Source organism: Pelmatolapia mariae, linkage group LG7 (genome assembly GCF_036321145.2).
Source record: "Pelmatolapia mariae isolate MD_Pm_ZW linkage group LG7, Pm_UMD_F_2, whole genome shotgun sequence".
In the NCBI taxonomy this organism is placed as follows: domain Eukaryota; kingdom Metazoa; phylum Chordata; class Actinopteri; order Cichliformes; family Cichlidae; genus Pelmatolapia; species Pelmatolapia mariae.
In genome coordinates this window covers 4,695,365-4,716,244 of record NC_086233.1, presented here as the reverse complement: position 1 = coordinate 4,716,244, position 20,880 = coordinate 4,695,365, and the positions used below count along the sequence as shown (strand labels likewise).

Below are 20,880 nucleotides of genomic sequence, written 5' to 3'. Positions count from 1 at the left end.
TTTTGGTCCCAATACTGATCCTTGAGGTACTCCACATTCAATATCCATCAGTTTAGATTTAAACTCATTTATTTGTACATATTGCTGTCGATTCATCACATAGCTTTTTATCCAATCTAATACCACACCCCTAAACCCATATTTTTCCAGTTTGATTATTAGAATTTTGTGGTCAACAGTATCAAATGCTTTTTTTAGATCTAGAAAGACTCCAAGTACATACTTCTTCTTATCCATACATTCAGTTATTTCTTCCATTAAATCCATCAATGCCAAAACTGTTGATCTGTTATTTCTAAACCCATACTGGCAATTTGCCAACAATTCATGTTTATCCACATGTTCAGTAATAATGTAAAACTGAAAACTCTGGGTCGACGACCCAGGCAACCTAACATTTAGATTAGCATCTGCGAGAAATCATGTGGTTAACCAAATCTGCAAAGTTCAAACAGCTGTTCTGACAGATATTGTTTTAAAACGTCTCCCACCACTCTCTGTTTCCAATTAACAGTAAATAAAAAGAAGAAGCCAAACGATAATACAGTACAAAGAAGAAGAACCAGAATGGCGAAGACGTCTGTGCAGAGTGCAGCAAGCTGTGGAAAGCTGTCAGAATACTGAAGAGACTAAATGACAGGCAGCACAAAACAATGTTTTTATGTGGTCCACGTCCACTTGATAGCTGTTCAGGGGACTAAAAATTATTCTTCACCATGAACCTCTAGCAGGTATTGATGCCAACAGTTTTTAGTTAAATTTTCTATAGTGGTCGTCTCACTTTATTGATGGTGGCCACCGAGCACAGAACTTTCCTCAACCATTCAGTTTTTCCCTGTTTGTCAGCCGTGCACAGCGAGGACCTAAAGCAGGATTTGCTGAGGTAACTGTAAGGCCAGATGTAGCAATACTCTATTTGTATTATGAAGTTCAGTGGAAAGACTGTGATCAGCTGATACTGTTTTTTGTGGATTTAATGAAACAAATTAAACTACATACCCGTGGAGTTAAATGGGCTACGAGCTAATATCTCCATCACATCAGCTGGAAAGAACATCAGGCAGCAGCATATGGAAAATGAGCTGCCTTGATATTATTATGTGTTGAATTGTTTGTCAGATTTAATTACTCATTAGCTGAAGGTCCCAGAAAGCCATTCTGTTTACAGATGTAAACACGATAACAAAAAAGAGGAACAATGTAGCTGGTGCGGCCAGGCAGAACTGTGAAAATGAGTACAGTTAGAATTATATATACGCTGCTTTGTTTGCTGTGTACATTGACCTGGTGGTAATTACATTACACTGCCCCTGTTTTTGACCTGAGAATCAAATGCTACATTTTTACAGACAAACCTACCGAGTATATAATATATATAGCAATAAAATACAATATAATAGCAGTATATAAATAATAAAAATCATCTCCACCTGCTGCATTAAAACACGTAACGCTGATTCAGCGGTAACAATAATCCAACAACAATTCAGGTGTAAAAAGGTTTTTTTTCTGTGTTTAGGCTTTTCAAGTGTATTTTAATCTAAAATTTACTTAGGCTACGTCCACACGTACACGGGTATTTTTGAAAACGGAGATTTTCCGTTTTCGTTTTAAAAAATAATCCCGTCCACACGTAAACGCAGAAATGAAGGAAAACGCTGCTAGGAACATGCCAAAGCAACAGGTGGCGATATATTTCTAACCTGTAGAAATGTTGGCCAATCAGAAGTCTAGAAGCCTCGGTGGGAAATAGTAAACAAAGATGGGGCAAAGAAACAGAACCGAGTCGTATGTGTGGAGGGACAGTAACTGTGTGTGTATATGTAAGCATTTAAACACTGCAGAGAGTACAATTAACAGTAACAGTATTGTAGAAATTAATTTCACCGAAACAATAACGTGGCGCACAGTGTGACGTCAAAAAAGGCGCACACCTTTGACGCTGCGTTTTCTCCGTTTTTCTCGTCCACACGTAAATGCAAAAACGGAGTTTTCGAAAATATCCACCCTCGCAGGCGTTTTTAGAAATCTCCGTTTTCAGTGACCAAAAACGCCGTTTACGTGTGGAAGAAAGGTGCAAACGCATAGAAAATCTGTGTTTTCAAAAATACCCGGGTTCGTGTGGACGTAGCCTTAATCTAGGATTATTTTACTTGTCATGTTTCACCAGTTTGCACTTATTTGATATAAAATGATCCTTGAATACTAGTAGCACAGATACTTTTCAGGTAATATCATGAAATTCAAAATTATCCGTTTTTAAAAATAGAATTTTTTTAATCAGATATTTTTCTTGATCCTGCCTATTTTTTTAAAAAAAGTCCTGGATCCGAGTCGCTAATATGCTGCATTTCATTAATGCATTAAAACTAAATAGATTCTTTCAGTCTGTTACCATTTCAACCAAACAGATTACTTTCTCCAATATCAGATGCTTACATACTTTTGCAGAATCAATCGTGTCAATGAGTCTAATCAGAATCTTTTTTTCAGGCTAACAGTGTAACAGCATCTTCATCGCTCTGTGTCAGCCTGCTGCTGTCTTTGGCATGAGACACAACCTGCTGTGTGCAGCTTTCTGTACAGGAACATTTGCAGCAGCCAGAGATTAAAGTCTGAAAATAAACCCACTGCTAAAACAAGAAATACTATTAGATGTGACGACAAAACAAAGCTGAGGAGTCACCTGAGTGACCTGGCAATGATGCATGCTGGGTACTTCATTCAGCATGCGTAGTGCAAAGTTCAAAATAATTTGTGGGGGTGGGAGGATTTGTAAATGTCAGACAATGTGCAACATAATGATGACTGGGAGCTCTTTACTTTTATGTGTTGGGAGGTTACAGTTCAACATCAGTCACCTGCCCACTCCTGCACAGCTCTGGCCAGTGAGAGTGTAGGTATTGTCTGATGGGAAACTCTTTACTGTTTAAAGCATCCATCTGGCTCAGAATCAAACTGACACTTCCAGTTAATTTCCAAATCCTCCACCCAGCATGACGTCTAGCTCAAAACAGTTTTTTGCAGCTGTGGCGTTCCAACTGGGGGAGCACCACAGAGTGCTTTTAGATGATTTTATGATTGCTTTTTAAATGCAAATACTCTTTGAAGAGACCGGACAGAGGCACAGGTACAAGCTGAATAATGATGAACTCGAGTTGCAGGCATTCAGATGAATTACGTAAAGTAGTCCAAAAGCCGCCTCTTGTCCCGTGAGCCCATTATCCATGACAGTAATTCCTGCTCCTGCCAAGACCAGCTCCTTGGTGTGTCTGAGTGGGGATAAAGTTGGCAAGCACATATTTGCTGAGTAGCTCATATTCAGGACACCAAATGGAGGCCTGTTACTCTCTGACTGATGATCAGAAGAAGCGCAGCGCAGAATCAAAATGAGGGAGTCAAATTTAACTGCTTGGAGACTCTGCTTTGTTTTGTACATGTGCGCGTGCACAGTCTTGTATAGCTGGCATTGTAAGAACCAGCTTGACTTTTAAAGAATGAGGAGTGCAGCTTGTCAGCCTATCAACAAGGGCAAAATGGTAGAATTAGAAGTGAGTGCTGCAGAGGCAGAAATAAAACTGGACATCAACACTGGCTGCAGCAGATGCTGTACAGAGAAGTACTGTGCATCACTGTAAATCACAGGGTTGAGCCAATGCCTCAAGTACAGCACATTTTTTTATTACACCCCCAAACCACAAGAACTTTAGATACTCTTTTAATCTATTGTAGACAGATAATAACTTTTTTTGTCCAACAAAATCATCAGAGCATGTAAATGTACTCCAATGCTTACTTTTGCAGCAAGCAAGGCTTGACAAGGTTGCTAACTGATTTGAAACAAACAAATGGATCATTTGGAAAAGACAAACCACTCGTTGCTGCAACAGATGTTTTTGGTCACTGTCATTTTTTGCAGTAGAATCAGATGTTAATTTATTCAGATGAAAGGGCGGCGTGCTAAGTTACTCTCTAACGTTAGCAAACTCGGTTGTCAAACTGCAGCCGTTAAACTGTACAGGTGCAATGCACAGATACAAATACATATAATTTATTATACCATGATCCAATGCAAGTTTTATTCCAAAGCTGCCCTAAATTAAAAGTAATAAAATTATTGATAATGATCAAAATAACTGTTTCATGTTTCTGGTTAATCCACCAGCATGTACAAGCTCTTTAACTGAAATTATATGTTTAATGCAAAAATATAATTATTGTTGTTATCTATGAATTTCCAAATGTATGGTTTTACAAATAAGGTACATAAACATAATAAAGCACATTATAATATTTTAAGATGACAAATTATAATTATTTACTTTTTCTGCTTATTTTCTCATTTGAATGGTATTCTTCATTAATTTGTGATTAGTCAAGAAAGGGCAGTGTGCTGATCAAATACATATGAATTACTTATGAAAATGTGAATTATTTCAAACAAGTTTTTTGTTTTTAACAGATTTTTGAAAAAAAGAAAAGGATCAAAACTGTGTTACTGTCTATTTATAATGACAGGGGATTTAATAAATTTAATATGCAGTGTATATGGTAACCAGATATGAACATATTCAGATGAGAGAGCAAAGTGCTAAGTTATTTACTACTGTTAGCAGCTTGGTAGTCAAGCTGCAGCCATAAACCATACAGATGCAGTGCAAAGATACAAATATCTGTTATATATATATAACAGATATATATATATATATATATATATATATATATATAAGGTAAATAAGAAGAATTTTACTCATTAAAATGTCTTGGACTGCCATGTTCATATTCATCAAGACATATATGAGCTGTTACATAATTCTGTAAAAATGCTTCAAAGGTTACCAAATATAAAGATTCGGTTCAGCTGCTTAGCAGTAAGCTCAATATAATGAACTAAAATAGCAGGTAAAATATTTGGCTAAGAAATGGATAGCTACAATTAAAAGGCTCCTTATACAACAGCTATACCAGACAGATAATTTGATTATATAACAGTGTTCCAGTAGTGCTTGCATTGGGTATGACCTAATTTTGCCTTCCAAATGTGCAGGTATTAATCTGCCTAACGTGTTTTCCCCAGTTAGTTGAGGAATACTCATTGTATCAACTCCAACATTTTGGAAAAGTGTCTTGATGCATGCTCAATCATCCAGGTAAGAAAATCTGAAAAAGTTGAATGTTTGGGATTTCGGAAAAGTGTGCATGACATCACATGAGAAATCCCAATAAAGTATTTCTTTACTAAAAGAGAAACAATGAATGACGTTAGTGGTTCTTCATAACGTGGTTGTCGTATTCCCTCTTTGATGTTCTCCTAAGAACATGACGTGAGTCTGTGATACATGGTGATAGGTGGATGGTTCATCCAATCACCAGCCAGGTGTACTTCTTTTGAAATTTCTTGCCTTTTTCCAAACAGTTTCCAGGGTTTCACATGGTTCTTATGACAAACCATCTGGCATGGTAATAACCACCAGGTCATGACTAATGAGCTCTTTCACAGTCTCAGACTGTCATTAGTCCTTCATTGTTCATTACTGCTATGACTTTCCTGAGAGATGCAAACATAAAGACATGCTTGTGAAGAACAGATACACACAAACTTGCACAAACAGTATCACCTTGTCTTGTCTCGTGTGCTATGTGAGCTGACTGGAGCCAAAACTACACTTACTGTATTGTCTATCTCACGTCACTTCTCATTACTGGTAATAGCAGTGCCTCTGGTTTCCTTTGTCTGTATCTATTTCTCTTCTTCCCCTAAACACTCAGCTTTACTTTGCTTCACTCCATCATTTGTTCTGCCCTTCTTTCCATTTCCCCTTCTTCTATTGAGAAACTTTGGCCTAAGTCTTTGGGAGCTTTCATATTCTCCTCCAGTTACGACCTAAAGCAAAACTGTGAGTCCTCACTAGCTTCTGTTCAAATGCCTTCTGTAAGCCAATGTAATATTTCATCATCTCAAGATCTCTTTCATTACAAGTATTCAAATGTTTTAGAGTGTTTAGAAACCTGCAGTGGAAATACAGTTTGATGGCAAGACCGATAATAAACTCCGATGTCACGTTTTCCCACCGTTACAATGCTTCAGCTTTAGCTAAAAGTCAATTGGGCTGCCATGAAATTCTGACTCTGTGTCGAGAGTAAGAGGATTTGATGGATGATTTCAGAATTTTCGAGCAACAGGTCAATAAAAATGTGATGCTCCTTTGCACCTCTCAGCATACTAAGCTCCAACTCAGCAGGAATGAAAGGCAGTTATCCCCTCAGCACCATTTCAGCAGTTCAGACTTACATCAGCTCTCAGCTGTTAAGAACAGAAGTGTGTTTGTCGGCAGAAAAGCCTGAGCTGCCGTTACGCAGGAGTTTGTCTCGGTGAAGTCTGTCTACCTGATGTGCTCTTATCTCTCCAGGCAGTCATTTGGTCCACAAAGCTGCTGTCAGTGCCCGGCTGCTGGCTGCTCTCCTTAATGAGGCCCGTTGATCCTCTTATACACAAACTCGACTACACACACGAGCAGCTGTTTTTCCTTCACTTCAGAGGACACTACAAAGGTTTACATACATACATACAGAGACTTTTAAAATTTGAGGTGCTCAAACACACACTTTCATTAGGAAATTTTATATTTAGGCTGTGGTCTGCACTACAAAGCAAGTTCAACCTACTCAGGTAATCGTTTCCAGATCTGGCTTCTCTGAACCTAACATCAGCAATCAGACTGAGCGATCGCACAAAGGTGGTTATCAACTCAGTAAGTCAACAAAGACTTTCCCAATGGCCAGTTCACATGAAAGCGGCAGAGTCGGCGGCATAAAAACAATCCACAAGCACGTCTGCTAGCAGAAAAGTGGTATAATTTATATCAGATTAAACTATATTATTAGAAAAATATGAAAAGATTTACACGTAATACAGGTAATACAGGTTTTTCATTCCTGGCACCAGGGAGGAGACGGGTGAATGAAGCTACTGTAATGTTTTTTAAATGATGCATAAATGTGAACTTTATGCACTTTGACTGGACATGCATTGTATTTATTTACATAGTGCTTTTCTAGTCTTAATGATCAGTCAAAGGACTTCAATGACTTGTGATATTTTAACCGCACATTCATGCACCACTGCAATCTAAACAGTGCAAAGTGCTACACTAAGCTGTGCAAGATAATAGAGTTGTCAGTTCTATGAGGACAGTTCGTGAGTACTCAGTCCAATTAACTTACATGTGTTCATGGTGTGTAAGACAGTTTCAGCCACTTTGTTTTAGGTCCAGTCCTGTTGGTTTTCTTCGGTCTGAGAGTAAGAGAGACAATAATATATAAAATAAGATATATAGTGTTTCAGACCAGTAAGTAGGCATACTGGCAAATGTCATATAAGGTCAACAAACATAAGGCTTTGGTTTAATTTTAAAAGTTTTTAAGTTGCTCAAACCCATAATGGAGAAAAACAAGGAAGAAGTACAATTGTTGTGTGTCTCTAAAAACTACAGGAATGCTTTAACCAGAAACTAAGTAAGTGGTGGTTTTGTTAATACCTTATCTAGAACATCACCTGCCCTGGAACAGGTTACTTCTGTAGTACAGGTTACCATGGTGATGTATTTAGTTAAGAATTGAACCACCTTTGTAACTGTGAAAACCCACAGGTTGACCTGAAGTTACTTCTCTAAACAGCTCTAATCTTTACATATTGCCCAGCCCGACACCATCACGCTTCCTGCTTACTTTAATTCAATCAGGTCTTCACTTCACATATTGTCTGATCATATGTATGAACTGGGGGGTTCAAACAGTTAGAAAAGTGCAGCTAAAGACTGCAAAAGCTTGTCTAAGATCATGTAATTTGAGAATGAATGGAATAAAAAACTAAAATTGAATTGATTTAAAGATTTAGTGCTACACATAGAAAAACAAAAGAAAGTGGCATGTGCTCTTCATCCATAATAATACTGTTGCTATTACCATGAATAATAATAATAATAATAATAATAATAATAATAATAATAATAACAATAATAATAAACATATAGGTTGGCATTTTTACTCGTTTAACCACAAAGAATTAATTATAAAGACCCTCTCACAGTCTGTCTCACTCAGACTAAATCTGTGAATGAACAATGCGTCTGTGGTAATCATCTTCACCGATTACCACAGACTAGCTATTGGCTGATAGATGTCCTCATCAATGAGAGCAATGATATGCCGCTGACCTCGGGGGTGCTGCAGACATCTAATAGGACCAAATGATGACTGTAATTTGATTGGATAGGATTGGATTGTGTTTAACTGTTTTCTTATTAGAAAGCAGAGCCGGGGATTGACGGTCATGAGACACGACAGAAACAAGAGAAACATCTTCTCTGCGTTAGTCGCCTAAATGGTTTAATTAAGTCCAACACAATTCATTTTTGATGAGGAATCCAGCTGGAGGTTGTTGGCTGATATTTGGCTTTTTCTGTCAGCCTAGCGCATCATTTTGTGTAAAGTGCACATGTGTGATCACTGCTGTCAACTGACTGTCGATGCATGTTGGAGTGATTGTAATAGGCAGAAAGGAGCAGGGGCAGCGTGGCGTTTTCCTCTAGGGCTAAAACCAGCTAACAAGAGCTACTCTATTAAAGATTATAAGATTAAAGAGGCTTTGAGCTGATCCACTCCCTAAGTGCTTTCACTCTTCTGCCTGCTTTAGCTTATCATGCATAACTGACCCTCGCTGGTTTGAAAAGCCTTTGGCAATGGATGCTGGCAGTATTTTGAATGCTGATTATACTGCATATTTACTACATTGTTAATGGTTTCTCATCTGCCTAATTATCTGTGCTTTATACACTGTTTTTTGCATCACACAGTGCTATCAAACTGTCTGTCAGCCATTCCCAGTTTTGGAAATGGTGTGACCTTTAAATGCCCACTTCCAGCCCACCAGACAACCACAAATGACTGCAATATGGTTTTGTTATAATAAGATACTAAATGATTACATACCATGACATAATATTGTATATTACTGTATATTATCTAATACCAATAATATGGTGATTATTATGTTTCCTGGAGCCACTCTTCCAGCTTCAGGGTTTTAGCTCCTCTGTTGTTTACCACTGTGGACTTTAAATTATGCTCCAGTTGTTCCTTCAGCCTCTGGTATGTCTCGATTTTCTTGTGCTTCTGATGTTTCTTTCCTCTGGGATTGCTACATCTATAAAACTGCCCTCTTCTGCTTTTTGTCAACCACCAAAAAGCTTGTGCGGTTTCTTCAGCAGGTGCTTGTCTGTTTTAACCTTGGAGTGCTGCAGGAACTTAGCCTGTAGCCTTTGCTGGTGTCTCCCATCAGGACTTGGGGACTTCTAGTCTGTGTGTGGCAGAGATGTTCTTGTACACTGTGCCAGGTACTTGGATGAGCTTTTCAGTATACAGTATGTGGCCCCAACTTTATTCTTATATCCTGTTACTATGTGCTGGACTTCTTTCACCTTTACACAGATTTACTGATCTGGTCTTGTGATCTTATGCTGCCATGATCAGCTCCTCCAGCTGGCCTTTTCTAGCCACTGGTCGGATTCAGTATTTGATATCTTACATTAATTCATATACACACTCACACTCCAATGGATACATTGGGGGCAGCTGGTTTGGTATCTTTCCCAAGGATACAGGGACAGGAGATCAGTCCACTGACCTGCTGATGGGTAACACCTGAAGCACAGTCTCCCCACTTTGCAATGATACAGCCCATGCAGGGGCTTGGTCCTCCATGACAGTTCCTCCTTCTTTCTCCTGCTGGAGCGCTGCAGTTAATGAGTCAGCAGAGTGTTCACAACTCTTGTGCACTGTGTGCCTCAGCACTACGGTCTGTAACTTTGCGCGGCCTGCCACTTAGTGTCTGAATGGCTGTGGTTTCTAAACATTTTCATTTTGAAATATCACTACTTACATATGATCATGGAATATCGAGGAAAGAAATTTCACAAACTAACATTGTACCAGTGACATCCTATTACCAAACTCGACTTCAGTGAGCTCTCTATAATGATCTATTCTTTCACAAATTTTTGTAAAAGCAGACTGAATGGAGAAGAGCTTAAGTTTATATATAACTGTCACAGTGGGACTGAAAATACCTGAATACAACGATTAAGAGGATTTTAATTACTAGCACAGCTGCTACATGTATTACCCTCAAGCAGTGTGTGCCAGGAACTCCAATAACATTAATAATAATACTTAATTTTGATATCTCAAAATTAGATATCAAAAGGCTGGTGTAGGCTTTTCTAGGTATCAAAATAACTGCCCAAATAATCGCCCAGCATGGTTGGTCTCCTCGCGGGCTATTTTGATTCGCTAGTGCTAGGAATGTTACTAGCTAGCTAACCACTTTGAGTTAATCATCACAAGGAACAGTCTCAGGGACATTTGTGAAATAGTCCCCAACTTTTCTCTGCTCATTCATGTTCCTGGTCCTTTTTATTTATTTATTTATTTATTTTGAACGACCTGGGTGATCCAAACAAATCACAAGACATCTGGAAGAATGTAAAACTGGACAGACAAGAACGATCCATAGCACCACATTTACAGAGTGTAGAGAACCTTCGGTGGAGCAAAATCAGAAGTACCTTAAAATCACCAAATATGGTCACATCTGGTTAAAACAAACAGATGTCAAAGCGATGCCACACTTTGTTTAATCAACAGTCTGTGAACAGTATTCTAGCTTTGATTCATTTAAACCTTACTTAAGAGCTTAATAATTTGTGTTTAGTTGCCTTTTGTATAAGTTCCAAAGACATCTTTATAAATGATGATCATCCTGAATTCCCGAATAGTAGATTTTCAAAATACATTAACTTCCAGTATGATGGCGCCTGTGTTTGGCTCTGCTCTGTTATCTAAAAAACTCGATTTTTTATTCCTGACTGAGACCTGGCAGCGGGATGTAGACTACTCGTCACTTATTGAACTCTGCCCGGATGGCTATACTTTTATTACCCAGCCTCGGTTGTCTGGTCGGGGTGGTGGGCTTGCCGTGGCTTTCCAGGACCGTTTCTCCTGCCGCTCCGTGAAAACTGGACTTTTTCGCTCGTTTGAGCTGCAGCTGCTTAAAATTGGTAACAAGGATCCTTTCTACTGTGCTGTGGTGTATCGTCCACCTGGATATAACAGGTTATTTTTATCGGAGCTCAGCGACTTCTTATCCGCTACTGTGAAGCTGTCTAGGGTGCTTATAGTTGGGGACTTTAACATTCACGTTGATGATGACTCGGACCCATTCACCAGAGACTTTATGAGCATTATGGATTCTTTTCATTTGACTCAGCATGTGTCCGGTCCTACACACAGCAAAGGCCACACACTGGACCTTGTTTTTTCTTTCGGTTTGAATATTGATTTTATTTGCTCTGAGGACATTTTTATTTCTGATAACTATGTTATTGTTTTTAACTTGTCTTTTAATGAGCCTTTGTCCCCTGTCAGACGGATGGTTAGCTCTCGCATCTTAAACTCCTCCACAGCAGAGAAAATTGTGGATGCTTTTAACTTACAGCTATCTCCTCAAAATGGTGTTGATTTCTCAACCAGTCTTTTTAATAATTATTGCCGTTTTATTTTAGATGAAATCTGTCCGGTTAAGACGAGGAGTGTTTCTGCCTCCAAATCTTCTCCTTGGCTAAATGACAGTATTCATTGTCTAAAACGTGATTGTCGTAAAGCGGAGCGCAGGTGGAGGAAAACTCATCTAAATGTTCACCTCCTCTATCTTAAGGACCTTTTAGCTTCTTTTAATAATGCGATCAGAGATGCGAGGGCTGCCCATTTCTCACACTTGGTTACAAAGAGCAGAGGCAATCCTAAGGTGCTATTCAACACTATTAGTGACATTGTTACTCCTGCTCTGCCTGCGGCCCCTATTTTTTCTAACGAGGACTGTGAAAATTTTCTCTCTTTTCTGCTTGCAAAAATTCATAATGTGAGAATGAGTTTTACATACTCAGCACCTGTTATCTCAGTCTCTACCCCATCCCGGCCCATTGTCTTGGATACTTTCTCTCCGGTTTCACTACCTGAGCTAGTGAAATTAGTGAATTCAGTGAAAGCATCCTCCTGCTCACTTGACATTATACCTGCATCATTATTCAAAAATGTCTTCCAGTCTATTGGCCCATGTGTGCTCACTTTAATCAACTCTTCACTGGGATCTGGTATAGTTCCGGTTTATTTTAAAAACGCTGCTATTCTCCCACTTTTAAAAAAACCTCAGCTTGACCCCTCTCTTTGGAGCAGCTACAGACCCATCTCTAAATTACCGTTAATCGCTAAGCTTCTAGAAAAGGTTGTGGCTAAGCTGCTTATGGCAGCTCTAGATAAACATGGCATTTACGATAAGTTTCAGTCCGGTTTTCGTCAATTTCACTCCACGGAGACAGCTCTTCTTAGGGTCTCAAGTGATATCTTGATGGATAATGATGCAGGAAAATGCTCTGTTCTACTCATGTTGGATCTCACATCAGCTTTCGACACAGTTGACCATCACATCCTCATTGAAAGGCTGAAAAAATGGGTTGGTGTATCTGGAACTGCATTAGAGTGGTTCTCCTCTTATCTCCATCATCGATCCTTTTCTGTGGCAGTCTCCGATTTTAGGTCATCCTCTACCTCCCTTACTTATGGTGTCCCTCAAGGGTCAGTTTTGGGGCCTTTATTGTTTTTAATTTATCTTCTCCCCCTCCAGCATATAATGGGCTCTTTTGAGGACATTTCTTATCATTGTTATGCTGATGATATTCAGTTGTACGTTTCTTTTATGCCCGAGGATTTATCTAAGCTTCAGCGTCTGAATGATTGCTTAGATTTGATCAAATGTTGGATGGCTGCAAATTTCCTCCAACACAACGAGGGGAAAACCGAAGTCCTCGTATGCGCCCCTGATAGATTTCTATCGCAGATAGGGAAAGCCCTTGGTCCTCTCTCACTCTATGTTAAATCCTCTATCAGGAATTTAGGTGTCACCTTTGACTCGAGTCTCACATTGGATGGGCATGTCAATTCTCTGGTTCGGTCTTGTTTTTATCATTTAAGAAATGTGGCTAGGCTAAGCCCGATTTTATCTCACTCTGAACTGGAGATTGCTATACATGCATTTATTTCGTCACGCTTGGATTATTGTAATTCGCTGTTTATGTGTCTAAGCAAAGGTTCTCTGGATCGTCTGCAGGTTGTGCAAAACGCTGCAGCTAGGCTTTTGACAAAATCCTCCAAGTACTTGGAGGATTTTGTCAACAACTGAGATAACTGAGATAACAACACCGTTGTTAAATTTAGAGTCGATTTTAAGATCCTGGTCTTGACCTACAGAGCTGTGCACGGACTGGCACCTGCCTACATCTTTGATCTGCTACAGCCCTATGTCCCTAGCAGGTCTTTGAGGTCATCTGATCAGGGCTTACTTGCTATAAAAAATACTAAGAGGAGGACTAAGGGTGATAGAGCTTTTGCCACTGTGGCCCCTAGACTGTGGAACTCTCTCCCCCAAGCATTAAGAACTGTGGACTCAGTAGCTGTTTTTAAAAAACAACTCAAAACTCACCTTTTTAAAACTGCTTTTGGTTAATTTTTTGCCTGTTTTATTTTCTCTTTTTAAATCTTTTTATGACTTGTAATCTTATGTGCAGCACTTTGTGATTCTGTCTTGAAAGGTGGTATATAAATAAAAATGTATTTATTTATTTATTTACTTTTTAAACCTCGAACAGCTGAAATAGCTATTCATGCTGCAGAAATCCTCTGGAGTAGGAGAAGGCCACTAGCAATGATGCAAATGGTAAATGGCCTGTACTTGTATAGCGCTTTACTTAGTCCCTATGGACCCCAAAGCGCTTTACACTACATTCAGTCATTCACTCATTCACACACTGGTGATGGCAAGCTACATTGTAGCCACAGCCACCCTGGGGCGCATTGACAGAGGCAAGGCTGACGAACACTGGCGCCACCGGGCCCTCTGACCACCACCAGTAGGCAACGGATGAAGTGTCTTGCCCAAGGACACAACGACCGAGACTGTCGGAGCCGGGGCTCGAACCGGCAACCTTACAATTACAAGATGAACTGTCAACTCTTGAGCCACGATCGTCCCCTCACTGTAATTGGTAGAAATTGTGTCATTGTGGATAACAAATGTCAAAACTACAAATGTTAAAACTACAAATGTTAAAACTACAAATGGAAATGCTAATGTGAATCTGCTAAATGTCATCATTGCAGTAAGATGCTTACCTTCAGCATCACTGATACAGTTTCAAGATAATGTAAGTCTGAAGTATGGAGGAAAATCAGGAGAAGCAGACTGAAAGCAGGGGTGAATGTGACCATACAAAATGAACAGAAATATTTGCGCCAACAGGCAAATAGTTTCTGGTAAAGAGTGAAAAAGACTGCACATTTATGAATCTGCAAAATTCAAGAATATAAACACAAAAAAAATGTTTGCTGAAGGAAGTTCTGTCACACCAAGGTAAATAAATAAATAAATGGGAATTCTTGTGTCTCAGTAAAACGGCTCCTCTGTCTAAATGTGGTGTATGTTATTTTACCAATTTACTGCAAGCCCTGCCCAGTCTTGTGTCAACATAAGACCAACATCAGGGCCAGCATTTGGTCAGCAGAAATGCTGGCTTTGACTTATGGGCTAAACTCAGTGTTTGAGACTACTGTAGCTCCTTACAAGACATGTAAGACAACACATTCTGAACATAAATCAAGTGCAATTATACAGTATGGGATCGTGTGTGTGTTTAATGGGTGTTCAACATGAGAAACATCTGTGACACAGTAGTACAATGTGGAGCAAAGAACAAGTTCAACAGTAAAACTGTCCACCCAGTGTGTGAATTAACTGGCTCTGAAACACACAAACACACACTCCCACCCACACTCCCACCCACACTCCCTTTCCATCCACCCTGTCATTTCAGGACAGGGTGGTGGACTGAACAGCTCTTTAAGAAACATATTTATATCTTCAAACTCTCGGATGCCTTGTCATTAGACCGCTTTATATAGCTGCGAGGATGGTTCCACCCATCGCAGCTCTACTCCCACACCACTTTTTATATCTCCATTTCTCATCAAGGCCGGCACCTTTGTGGTTTTAGTTTAACAGGACCAGCACAAAAGTCTCAGAACATTTTTAGCAGGAGCAAACATCTGGCTGTGCCACTGTAAGATAATAGGTGGCCAACTTTTCCATCAAGTTCCTGCTTTCTCCTTTTTGATTCCCCTCAGGGAGTCTTAGCATCTGAACATGCACCATGTAACTGGTTAACCGATTTAAGATTAGGGTTAGGAGCTTTGTTTGTAAATGTTGTTTTTTCACAATAGTCTAAATTTAAGCTTCGAAGTAATGCCAAAATTGACGTAAGCGATATAATAACGTGATTTAAAAAACAAAACAAAACAAAAAACACCCTAAACTTGGAGTTTGAGTCTTTATATTTAATTTTGATATCTCAAAACTAGATATGGTCTGGGCTTTTCTAGGTACCAAAATAAAAAATAATCGCCCAGCATGGTTGGTCTCTTTGTGGGCTATTTTGATTCACTAGTGCTAGGAATGTTACTAGCTGGCTACCCACTTTGAGGTAATCATTACAAAGAACTCAGTGTTACAAGAAGCAGTCTCAGGAACATTTGTGAAATAGTCACAAAATTTTCTCCGCTCATTCATGTTCCTCGTCTTGTTTTTGTTTGACCACCCGGGTGATCTGAACATATCACAAGACTTCTGGAACAATGCCAAATTGGACCAACAAGACCGATGCATAGCACCACATGTAGTGAAAACTAAACATAACATATCAGTTCATACGCTTCATGCTAACTGTCAGCAGGCTAATATAGACCTACTGGTTTGGTCCTGTTTTGCAGCCACAGGACCTGGGCAGCTTGCAGTCAGTGAATGACCATGAATTCCTCTATAACCTGAAGTGTTCAAGAGTCAAATGTGAGGCCATTTGTACAACAGTGGAAGAGAGACAGACCATTCAGTTACCGTGAACTATGTAGCGGCAGATTTGTACTTGAACTAAGCTCCACACAGCTGATGTTAACTTAAAAAACATTACAGACTGCGTCCCTTACTTCACACGGAGACGATCAACTGCGTCTTCTTCTTCTAAGTTTTATTGGCAGTTGACAAACAACCGAGTGGTGCATTACCGCCACCAACTGGTATGGGGTGTGGACTGGAACGTTGCCCATAATAAGTAAATGTATAAACTCAAATCCTCCCAAACAATTTACCCTCTTTAAAATTTGTACAACAGCTAAAGCTGTACTGAAAGACAAAAGAATCAAGGTGTTGAAATTTCAGAGCCATAGTCCAGATTTCCACCCTACTGAAGTGCTGTGGTTGAAAGCTGTTCATAAACAATGCCCACAAATCTCAATGAACTGAAGCAATGTTGTAAAGAATAGTGGGACAAACTTCCCCCACTATGATGTGAAGAACTGATAAAGTCAAACAGAAAACATTTACTTCAGGTTATTGCTGCTAATGGTGGTTCTACAAGCATGCACTTAGGTTTTCACAGGACTGTACAGGGTCCTGTGAAAACGTTATTTTCACAGGACTGTATCTATCTTTGATATACAGGAAGGTACAGTGTGGGTAAGGAGGCAATACGAGAAGGATAAGGATGGGTTGGGGTGAAGGGAAGAAGGCAGAAGAGGGAGGCTGGGAGGAGTTGCATGCATTGAGGGAGGAGGTAGAGGTAAAATTGGTGTGTAATTACTCTCCTACCCTCTGAAATTAGAGGGGAGGACATTTCTGCTGACCTTCTACTGGTGCCTGATGTCTGCACTGGCGCTGCTTCTCCGCTTCTTTCATTTTTGTTCCTCAGTTCCACCCATCTGGAGTATCACAAGGAGTTTGCTCTCAGCATATCATATTACTATGGGAATGAATTCAATCCATAAACTGCCAGTCATTATGCTCAAACGGGTTATGTACTCAAGTGATTCACAACTGTATCTCAAAGAAAATAAAGTCTCTGATACCAACAGGATGAGGGAATAAAGTGGAATTGATTTGTATGAATGTATTTTATTAGCAAACTATTGGGCAGAGATTTAAAATTTAAACTTCTTTACAGGTTCACAAACTCCTGCATGACAAAACACTGGGCTAAACTCAGGGGTTAGAATGGAATTTGGCGAAACCTCAAGAACTGGGTTGTTCTAGTGAAGCAGATTGTAATGAAAAACTTTATTTTATAAATGGAGCGACAAAATTTGGGGTAACGCAGTAAGATATAAACATTATTTTGATTTATTTATCACCTAACTTGGCAGCTATGGTGCCCAATGGCAGCTGTGATTGCCTCCAGCCCCCCTGAATTGGATAAGCAGAAGAAAATGGATGTTTGACCTTACTTGTTATGCACAAGCAAAAACAAATGTGGAACAGCATTTACTTGTGTTTTTGGCTAACAATTTAAATCAAGACCAATTCACTGTTTTTAGCTCCGCTTTGGTTCTTATCAGCTTTAGATAAATCTACCTGCTCTGTCACCTTTAATCTTTTAGCTATTCGGGTTATTTACTACCATTTTAAGTTATGGACTACTAAGTTTTTCTTTCTGGGATGCAAGTCCAAAGGACCAAGTCTAAAGCAAAAAAAAGTAAAAAGGGCTGTTAGTGGTGACCTGCACCACCAACAGCCCCTTTTACACATCACATCATTATCTTATTAATATAATATATAATATGGAGCAATGCAGCTCTAGTTGCTTCCATCATTGGTGTTGGAACAAACCAGCTTTACTCTGTCTGCAAATAAGCTTGACAAATAGTGCAGAACAGCACCAACCTGAAGTGATTCACTGTGTTTTGTCCAACACATGGAAGCAATACATTTCTCTTTCCTCCCTCATGTATTGTCCACTGCTTCTTCACACATCACGCACTCCTCACATTGGAGTGTCTAGTGTTTCTCACATTTCAATCACATCCACAGTTATTACTACAGATGACCGCCTCCACGTTATATAGTATATGTAAGCATATAAAAGCTTGCAAAGCTAACATCAGGTCTTGGTCAGTTTGTTCCTTGCGGGGAAATTTGTTAAGATTACACATTTCTTTCAGAATATATTACTGTGCACACACAGCAACAATAGCAAAGGCAGGATGTTGAGCTGGTGAAGAGGAAAACTCATTTTCGTGATCCTCTTTTGGTACAGTGTGTGCAGCTCTGTTTTCACTCCTCAGCTTCTGGCAGACTGGATATTTTTGCTTCACAAATAATACTTGAAGGCAGAGTCTCTTTTGAGGCAGAAGAAATATCTTTTTGGTTAATTAAAGTTTCACACAGCCAAAGGGCCCCTGCTTACATTTGGCTGACAAAACCACTGGATGGGAAGAAACTGTAAAGTTTGCTATCAGTACAACCTGAACAAGTCACAGCAGAGCTCAGATTTAAGTTGGGTTTGTTTGTTTTTTACTGGTATTGGAGAAGCAACAAACTGCTTTGCTGTGAGTAGCCATTAAAATGACCAAACAAATGATGCCTTCACAACTAGACTGGCCTGCTTGATACTGAAGTTTGCTATTCATGCTTACATTCTTGTTTGGCCATCAAGAGCAAATTTGCTGATAAGGGGGGAAACTAGCTATGTAGTGCAAATCCTCTCAGATCACAAAGTATTGTGATTCTGAAAACTGTCTTTTGTACCAGGCTCAAAAAAAACTTTAAGTTGAACATTTGAAACTTCCCTTTTCCCTTACCATCAACCACTTGCAGCAGATGGCCTCCCCTCCTTGAGCTTCCTTCTCCTGCACGTCTCTTCCTGTAAAAAAAAACAGTTCTTCCTTCCTACCATTGCCAAGTGTTTAAGGTATGATATGGGATCCTCTGCTCTTTGGGGTTCTTTCTCTAATATTGCAGAGTCTTTATCATCCAGTACAAAAGGCCCTGTTGTCGTTGTTGTTGTGAATTGAACTGGAACACACTCACAGTCGTGGGCATACACACTACAGCTGTCTTCATTCACACAATAATCCAGTGCAGTGCTACTATAATCTGATTAACTTCTCATAGTCTTACTGTACTCCACCTGTCTATTCTGAAGCTCCATACTCTTCATTAATAAAATGTCACCGTTGTTACTTATTCAACTTTTTAAAGTTTAATAGTAGGACTAGAGTGTCATCTAGTCCTACTACAGTCCCTATTAACAACAATAATGGAGACAGCATTTGCTGATCCCAGGATAGAAGCAGAACCTTGGTACTAATGCTGATGGGAGGAGAGGGGGTGCTGGAGGGATTAATACTCCTGAGACATCATGTATGTGCTGTAATACAGACCTGCCTGTGGAAAACTCTGCTCAGCATTCTTTCAAAAGCTACTCCATAAGTGATGCCATTTCCTTATGCTTAAGCTAAGACATGGAAACTTCCAGGGACAGGAACGGTTAGATTTTATGCCAAGTGTTTGCATTTTTAAACCTTGTAATATAAAAAATGTAACAATTAACGGAAAATATTACTACTTTTTAATTTATGTGAACAATGCATGTCATTTCATAAACACTCTTTGTGCGCAGATGCAATGCTTAAAATCATAAAGTGCTTCGTACAATGTAGAAAATATTGATATATTTGTCATTCTTTGTAATATCAGTAGTAGTAGCAGCAGTAGATAAGAGGCCATAAGTTTGTTAAAATTCAAATAGATATCACGCTCAAGTCTTTACCTTACAATATAAAGTGCCTTGGGGAAACTGGTGTTGTGTTTTGGTGTCATATAAATAAATTAACTAATGACAAGACAAAAAAAATAACATAACTGGCCCAAAAAATTAAAAAGTCAAACAGTAAAGGGTGAAAACAGGAGCCATAAATTCACAGCAAACACACCGAGAGGACAATAACTCTTTGGCATTTTTTTCCCTTGAGTTTAATGTTTTGTTCCTTTTATCCTAGAAGTCACATGGAGAAGCTGGAAGTGATGTCACACCTGATTTGACTGCATTCTAGTAGTATTACTTGGAAGGTCGAGTCACTCATCAACTACTAATGATATTTATTTGTTTAAAAATCAGCTACTGAATGAACGGCACCTTAAACCATGCATATATAAAATATTAAACATGTCACACATCAATCTGTAGCTGCCAGTTGGTCATTTTGGGGCATTTCAAGATATGGTTAGTGACCCTCAGGTGTTGGCATGTCAGTCAGCAGTTTTGTTCAGTTCCTTACCTCAAAGTTGAGAAAAGTTTAGCCAATCAATGTTAGCCCACTGTCTACTCCATGCTGTCTGCCCAAGTTATTCAGACTTCTGCCAGAACTCCATAAAATTGAAGCTCATTAGATGCCCTTTGTATGCATAAAAACTCTAAAGGTAGTTTTTATGCACATTTTTCCGTTAGCCGACGTCTATAAATGAATGATTACTGAAGGACCTACGCATAGCTTCTTAATGATACAGGAGCAGATAAGTGCTTATTATTATTAAATGTCAGTGAATATATATATATACATATATATATATATATATAGACATATACAAACCCCTTTTCACCCAACATACTGTCATGTAAGTTTCCGGATGACTCAATGCAGTCCTGTGAAATTTCAATTACAGCAACGATTCAGTAGCTTGTAGAACCACCTTTGGCAGCAATAACTTGAAGTAATCTTTTTCTGTATGATTTTCAGTTATCTCACATAATTGTGGAGAAAATTTGGCCCACTCTTCTTTATAACTAGCTTCAGTTCATTGTGGTTTGCAGGCATTCATTTATGCACAGCTCTCTTAAGGTCACACCACAGCATTTAAATTTTTTTCAGCCACTCTGTTGTAGATTT

General features: G+C 39.2%; 1 protein-coding gene across 6 annotated transcripts in view; it reads right to left on the bottom strand.

Annotated features, from left to right (window-relative positions):
* smpd3 (sphingomyelin phosphodiesterase 3) overlaps positions 1 to 19,007 on the bottom strand; it is a 120,524-nt gene extending 101,517 nt beyond the window's left edge. The window contains exons 1-4 of one of the 6 annotated variants that reach the window (XM_063477621.1): positions 18,793 to 19,007; positions 16,843 to 16,917; positions 9,686 to 9,794; positions 7,225 to 7,294 (exon numbers count right to left, since the gene is read on the bottom strand). The gene's annotated coding sequence lies outside the window, so the exon portion shown is untranslated. Of the gene's footprint in view, positions 1 to 7,224; positions 7,295 to 9,685; positions 9,795 to 16,842; positions 16,959 to 18,792 lie in introns of all 6 variants that reach the window. The other 5 variants (XM_063477623.1, XM_063477620.1, XM_063477624.1 and 2 more) reach the window with 5 other exon arrangements.
* Positions 19,008 to 20,880: the final 1,873 nt, after the last annotated feature.